This window comes from Lemur catta, chromosome 3 (assembly GCF_020740605.2).
Source record: "Lemur catta isolate mLemCat1 chromosome 3, mLemCat1.pri, whole genome shotgun sequence".
In the NCBI taxonomy this organism is placed as follows: domain Eukaryota; kingdom Metazoa; phylum Chordata; class Mammalia; order Primates; family Lemuridae; genus Lemur; species Lemur catta.
Window position 1 is genome coordinate 15,745,508 of NC_059130.1, and position 8,162 is coordinate 15,753,669.

The following is an 8,162-nucleotide window of genomic DNA, read 5'->3' on the forward strand; positions in this document are numbered from 1 at the left end:
GGAACAACAGGACAGCAGGATAACCAGACACGCAGAAAGGAGGGAAAAGGCAACGTGTGCACATAATCACACAGCATATCCTGCCAGCCCACTCCCCGAGCCTCAGCCCCACCCTGCAGGAACGGGCGTCTGTCTGGGAATTAAACCCCTTTCCCTGAAGGTGCTCCCCTGGTCACCAACTTCTGGGAACCAGACACCTGAATGCAATTGTTATTTAGGGAGGCCACCTGGTTCAGGTGCTTCTCAGCACTGCCCAAAGGGATTATATTAACCAGGCATGTTAGAGAGACAGCAAGAAGGAACATTTGGACATAAGGCCACGTAGCAAATTGAAAGCACCTATATATGCACAGGCAAAACCAAAATTCAGCAATAACAGTGTTGTTGTTGTGTTAACTAACAAACACTTGTCAGTGGAGCATTAGAGAGATGCCCGGGCACAGGGCCTGTCCCTCTCCCCAGTTGTTCCGCCTCTACACCCTTCGATTCGCTGCTATATCCCAAGTTGGTCCAAGTCTGAACTAGGGACCACGCTCATCCCTGCCAGACATGTGATCTCTCCCTGAGCAAACTCCCCAGCCCAGACATTAAGGGGAAGTCCTTTCCAACTGCATTTCCATCGTTCTAGCATTTTCCACTGTTAGCTCTGCACACAATCCTGCAATGCCGGCGTCCTCCAATGTGGCCTCTCATAAATGTTTCTACTGCAACTGCTTTTGTTATCTCTGCTTGGGAGGGGAAGTTACCAGGAGCAACTTCTAGAAGGCTGCATGCTACCAGAAGAAGCCTTTCTCATAATAAAGCAATCTTTGATTCTTGGTAAATTGCTGTAAAAAATTCCCCCTCCCCACTCTCCAGTACATAGGTGAGTTCTGTAGGAATCAGCCCATCTCAGCTGGGGTAGATAAACCAAGGAAAGGGGTTTGTGTCCAAACACAGCATGCTGTAGACAAGAGAACACATGAGAGAACAACCCACTGGAGAGAAGAGAAGCAGGGGATGCAGGTGGGGCCAACCAAGCCACCTCTGCCCACCTGAGAATTCTAATTCCAGAGTTCTCTGCTCATATCGTGGGGGCTTCTTTTCAGTGCACCAGAGAAGCACTTCCTTCCTTCAGTTTTTCCGAATGGACGGTCTATCACTGCTCAGGGAGGGCGATTTAAAAGGGGAGGGAAAAGACTTTCATAGTCACTTAATATTTTGGCCTAGGACTGGGCCCTGAGTGTCATTTTCACTCTAGATTGAAAACCAAAAGGCAAACTGGGAAAGAGGACAGAGGGGCTGGGCAGAAGGTCACCTCATCTGCCTGTTCCCCCACCTGCGCCCACAGTCCACAGCCACTCTTGGATAACTTGCTTCATCCCATCATCTCTCGAGTAGGAGATTCTGCAGCCTCCTAACCCCTGCCCTGAGGCAACCAGAGTGATCAAGCTGAAACTCAACCCCTGGGAGGACCCCTTCCCCTTCCTAAAAACCATGTACTCTCATGTGGCCTCAGGATCAAGTCCAGACTCCTCGGAGTGGCTGATACCCTCTGTGATGGTTCCCCCGGCCTCTGCAGTCTCCCGCCACCTGGGTGCTCTGCAGAAACCATAAGCTCTGTCGTGCCAAGCAACGCATGGCTCAGCCACTCTCTTTCACTTCCTCTCCCCTGTGCACTCACTCTCTGCCTGGCAAACAGGGCCCTTCTCCCTCAAGTCAATTTAGAAAACACTTCTCCTTCAAACTGTGCTCAAACAGGACCTTGAAGAAAACTTCCCACACTCCACCTCCACTCTGGGACTCCACCTCCCCTCTGGGACCCCAGCGTGCTGCATTTCCATGACCCCTGCCCTGTTACCATGTAAGTTCCTGGAGGGCAGGGACCACCATTGCTGCGTTTCCAGCCCCTATCACCATGTCTGGCAGGCCACAGGTGCTCAGTATATTTCTGATAAATGAATGACCAGGAAAGCACCTCTGTGAACCAGGTGGCATAAACTGGGACTCGGTACATAATAACAATAAGTCAGCTAAGACTGCTTAGCACTCAGCGTGTTATATTCACAGTCTCATTCAATGCTCACTGATGCGCTCTGACAAAATAGATACTATCATTAATGCTGAGCAATGTGAAGCTCAGAATAACTTGCCCAAGGTCACGCAGCAAGGAAGTGGCGGGGCTGGGGCTGCAGAGCCCAGGCTGAACGACAGCCTGCAGTGGGCGAATGAGCAAAGGAACAACCATACAAAGCTCTCACAAGTACAAGGAGTCCCTGGGTTTGATGTTGCCATATTATCAATGTCAGTAGCAGAGTAATATTCTCAGGTCTGGAAAAGAAAGAGGCCACCAAGACTATGGGGACAAAGCACAAGTATAACATAGATTTGGCGACTGCTCTGGGTCAGGAGGAGATGGCAGAACCCACGGCACGAATGCACGAGCAGGCCACTGGTCGGGCTGGGGCGCTAAGGGGAGCTCTGGGCCAGAAAGAGAACTATTTATTGGACCGGAGTGCCAAAAAAATTTTTGTAAATACTGAAATAAATTGTAAGTGAACTGTGGTTCCGATTTTCCCACCTAAAAGAAGGGCCATGGGTGTTTTCAGTCCTACTAAACGAACCTGAACTTCATCAGGGAGGCAAGGATAGGGGAGCAACCATTGGCCTGAATCACAGGAAAAGTGACTGGAGTCCTGGGGAAAGGCCTCTCCTGTCCTGCCCCCTGGCCTAGTGCCTACTTGGGCCTGTTGCAACCGGGCACGGTTCAACCGCAAGGCTGCAATGTCCTGAGAGCCTGGCAGGAGAGAGGGTTCGTCTGATCCTTTGCCGTTTCTCAGAAAATGCTAGAAAACTCTAGCTGCAGCCCACAGTCACAGCAAGGTGCAGTGTTAGCAGGAGCCCGAGGAAAGGGCTCTGGAGCTCTAGAGCTGGTCCAGGCCGCGGCGGAGACAGGATGTCGGGCAGGCAGAAGGTGGCGGCTTCTGCCCAGGGCTCTCGCTGCCTCCACTGCTGCCTGCAGAGTTGCACAAAAATCGGTTTGCTCACTTCCTCTTGGCCCCATCACCACTTCCCCAAAGCCTTATATTTTCCCAGAGCTTTCTGTTTGCTAGTTAACAGCAGAGGCTTAGAAAAAACAAGTGCTCAGAGTCACCCATGAAGGTGGCTCTCTCTTACGTCCCCTCACTACCACCCTGCCATCGTCCTTATCTGCTTCTCAATCAAGCCAGAGGGAAGAGGTGAGGCTTCCCCTGGGGGCCTCATCTGGAGCCCTGTCTCCAGGGCCTTCTCACTAGGGCCCAGCCCCTGAAGCCACCCCAGCGCTGGTGCCCAGGCACACGGGGAGTGACGACTCTATCCTCGAGCCTGAGTATGTGGAGATTCACTTCGTGCCAGTGTGATGGGGGAGGGAGAGGTGGGGACTGAAGATGAGGCCAAGGTTCCTGCATTCTGAGTAACAGGAAATCCTGCCCAGCGAAGAGGAACTGTGCTGGGTGCCCAGACTCCCGCCCACACCAGTGTGTCAGAAGGTCTCCCGGCCCTAGTGAAGAATCTAGAAGGGTTCAGCTCACTCTCAAGTTTCAGGTTCAAGACATTCAAAAAAGTGAAGAAGTCTTTCAGCTGCCTGAGTCTTGGCGGGGGTAGCATCAGCTTCAGGTGTCAACAAGGCATATTCCTGCCTCCCTGCCGAGGCACTGTGCTCAGCAATGGCCACCTGATGGCAGCACGTTTCTGCTGCTGCCTGTCGGGTCCCAGGCTGCTGCCCAGAGAGCAACTGGTGAGTCAGGAGGACTCAGGACACCCCCCTGAAACCCTGCCTAACCAGCAACCTCAGTGCAGAAAATGAAAGTGAGAATTAAGGGAGGGCCAGAGGGACAAGAATAGATAGCCAACTCCTAAATTCAGCCCAGTACCACGGAGGATATTCCTGGACAGTACCAAATTCAATCCTCTTGACTCAGCCAGGCTGAGAAGCAGCTTTGCCTTTCAAACCTGTGAGTGTTCCAATAAAAACAATATGTGTGTTTTGCTTTCCAATGTGCGAAGCTCCACACACACTCCACTTTATTAACACAACAGCCCCACGAGGCAGGTATCATTAAGGTCATCTCACAGAGGAGGAAACTGAGGCTAAGAGATTTTTAGCTACCTGCCATCCAAATGTCATGGGTCCTTCCCTTGGCACCTTCCAATCTCCGACCTGCCCCTTTGCTGGAAAGCTTCCTGTCATTCAGAGTCCAGGATTTCTCCAAATGCCCTCGTGTCCCTTCACAGCCTGGCCTCTCTTCATCACAGCCCTGAGCTTCTAATCACCAGGCCAGGCGTCCCCCCCCCCCACCAGGTGTTACCCATAGTGGTCTGGCCTCACCCCCTGATCCCACCCAGGTCAACTATGGGTCCTGATGTTGATCCTCATGCCTTTATCTAAATACCAGAAGGCGTCGGAATGAACTCTGGAGACAGCAACTGCCGATCCTAAATGCTTACAGCAGGGCCACGTCCTGGCCCCCTTCTGTTTAACCTTCTGCCTAAGAAATGCGACAAAACTGCTTAATGAATTGGATGCAAACTCTCCTGCCATATTGGGAGATAAGTAACCTTACCTATTCTGATGACATGTGTCCTCCCTCCCTCTCCACAAGTCCTTTCATAATTACTACCTTAAGAGCTGTCACTGATGGAATGCCAATTAACACGTGCCAGGTGCTTTGTCAGGTGTTTTACACACATAGCTTATAATCCTATACCAACCCTGAAAGTGAGCATTATCAGATCCATTTCACAGACAAGGAAACTAAGGCTTGGTGAGAACCGAGGGTCTTTACTCTGGGCAGAAGTCAGTAAATGGCAGGGCTGGAGCCTGAACCCAAGTCTATTTGGCTTCAAAGCCCCGGCTCTTTCAAGGAATCACACAAATACAATCCCCTATCAATTATGCCAAAACCCAAATTGCCATTTTGGGCAGAAATTCTTCAGTATCCTAATGGGTAAAACTTGTTAATAGGTTGGGCCAGCTCTGGGGCACAGCGCTTTTTGTGTCACTTATCTGCTCTCCAGCTCCTGTCAGAGCCCAGCCAAGAAGATTGTTATTCTGGGATGGTGGAGAACAGCCAGCCAGCCCCTCCTCCTCCTCTCTCTACGCACTCCTCCTGCACCTAGCTGTGATCAGACGACAATGATGTGAAATCATATTACTTTAGTTCCCTGCTGAAGTGCCTTCCCGGATAACCTTATTCCCTCTGCTTTTTATTAAAGGTTAATACAGAAAACCGTTACATGAAGTATGTCTCAGCATTTCATCATGATTGAAGATACAATCTGTTGCTATGTCTCTTACATAAAGTTTCATAAGATAAATTTCTCTGAGGAGTTTATGGCGCTAGAAAACGGGTTGCTTTTCTTAATAAACTAAACTGCTTTGCTCATCTGGTTCACGGGAGAGCTTGTTATAATTCACTTTTGTCTGAGCAGCCAGGAGTCTCAGAGCTGATGTTCAGTCTTGCTTAGGTTTTCTAGGATGTCCAGTGCCCCATATCATCCCTTGGCTCCTAGTGTTTTAGCAATTCTGTCATTCCCTGTTCTTTGATTATGAGTAGCTTCGCATCGTTTTTGGACGTATGCAAGCCATCAATAATAACTACATAGAACTAACATTAGAAGGAGCATCAGGGTTTATTTCAAAGGCGTGACTGCAGGTTGAGTATTCCAGTCTGTCATGCAGGGATACATGTCAGCTCCCCCATGATTTGGGGATAAGGATTTTTTTTTTCCTCCCACAAGTGGTCCACAATCACTTTTTAGGTTATCAGTTTGGGCAAAAGAGAAAAAAAAAGATGAGACTGAAAATGCCCTCTCATTTTAAGTGAGTCTTTTGGGGAAAGCTTTCAATACAATACTTGGGCATCCATAGCAAGCAATATCTAGCAAACGCTCCCTTAAGAATGATGCATATAAAGCATAATGATATGATTCCCCCAGGTAGGATTTATTTTTATTTTTATACATCCCACCCACTTCCACAAGGGATTGAAGTAACTGCCAGGCTGAGTTACTAGCTTCCTCCTCTGTACTCCCACATCAGCTTACATATTCCTCTACTCAAACACTTATGACACCATTTTGTAGTTATTTATTTACAGGACTGGTTCTCCCACTAGCTAGTAAACTCTTAAGTGAAGAAATTTTGCCTAATTCATCTTGGTATCTTCCTCCCACTCCCCTTCTCCCAAAAGCACCAAGAGCCTAAAATATACCTGACACATCGGAGACTTGCAATAAATTCCAGTTGAATGTATGATGTATTATTCTCAGGTCTGCCTTGTTCTTACCTGTCAGAATGCTGACCGTGCCTCTCTACGCCCACTGAGGAATCAGCAGGGGTATCAGAACACCTCTTCCTCCACAAAAATAGGCTTTTTAAAGAGACTCTCAGAGAGAATATCTAATGTTTACATTTACAGTTTGTGACCTCAGCATTTTTACCTACAGCAGCTCATTTCATTCTCTCATGTCTGTGATCCATCTCAAATGGTGCCCCTTACACGTGCATGTGCACACACGCGCGCGCGCACACACACACACACACACACGCACACACGCACATGGTCTCCCCATCATCTCGCTCTGTTAATTTCCTATGTCACATCTTTCACAATGAGAACTTGTTTGTTCCTTTGCTTGTCTTTGGTCTCTCCCCTTGCTTGTCCTGTTCACGCTCCGTCTGCAGGAACTGGGACCACCTCCAGCCCCCATTACAAGTCAGTCTGACACATTGCTCCTGACCACTGGCCACTGATCTTGCCCCACATCACTGTGTTCAAGATGAGGTATTAAAGACACGTGGATTTGAAATGGGATGGAACCCCTGAGGAAACGGATGCCAGAGTGGCTAGTTCAAGGTCAAAACTGGAACGAGCAGTCAGGTTTCTTCACTAGAAAACCCCTTCACTGGCTCCCTTGTCAGTCTGGTTCCAATTTTCTTTTCTTCTCTTTTCTTTTTTCGCTTTTATCACAAACATCTAAAATCTGAGATCAATTTTCTGAAGCCCCAGCCAAACAGCCTAGGGCCCTCCAACCAAGCACACAGTTGACCCTTCCTTCTTCATCACTGCACTTGCCCTTGGCCAGTCTGCCTGTCAATCCAGGCTGATAGGTGTAGTAGTGGGTGCTAGTCAGCTACAGTACCCCACATCAGCAGTGCCTTTCCAAACCCCCAGCACCCAAGCTCTGTCTAATGGATGTTCAGAGGCAGTGAGACCCTTGCAGCCACCTGTGCGCCCTGCACAGCACGTACCCTGGTGCCTTTTCATCTGGGCATCGGGCCTGCCCCACCCTGACCTGCTCCAGAGGCGAAGTCAGTGTCTGGCTCCAGCCATGTATTTCAGAACATGCTGTGTTTTGCTTGTTCTGAACTCTGTTTCTGAATGGATGACCTTGGCCAAATTGCTTAATCTCTCTCTGTCTTCATTTCCCCTTTGATAAATGAAAAAGATACTTCTCTGAGGCATGAGTGAAGTAACACAGGCACAGAAGCTGGCACAGAATCTGGTCCCCTGCACCCGCACCTTAGACAGCTACCAGGAATGGGAGCGCCACTAGGATGGCCCAGGTTTCGGCATCAGGGCCACTCCAGTGCCTAGCCAGTACTCCACTTACCAGGGGCTTGGTGGATGTTGAGTTAAAGCAAAATCATTCCACACCTACCACTGTTCCCCGAACTGTGAGATATAGGCTCATTGGGAACCCATAGGATGTATTCCCTAGATCCTGTGTTTCTTCAAGGCTGATTGTCTCAGCCTCTCACTGGGGGGCTCTACCTCTGTTCCAAATCCCCCAGCAGTACTCCTGGCTTCAGAAATGGGAAGTGTCTGAAGGAGATTGCACGGAAAGGAAATTGTCTTCCTCTCCCTTCTCCATACTTACAGGAAGCAAGTAGTCTGTAAGCACAAGCAGGTCTGCTGGGTGGGCTCCCCAAAACCACATCCCTGACTCCTTCATGAGCCTGGGGACAAGAAAGTCCCAAGTCTGACAGTGCACAGCTTCCAGGCATGAAGCTGTCAGGTCACCAGCCCCCAAGAGCCACTTGGGCCCCATCAGTTGCTGCAGTTGAGCCCTCGAGGGCCAGGTCTCAAGAGCCAGATTATCCAGAGCAATAATCATAGTTTCTGCTTCTTGAATGTCAT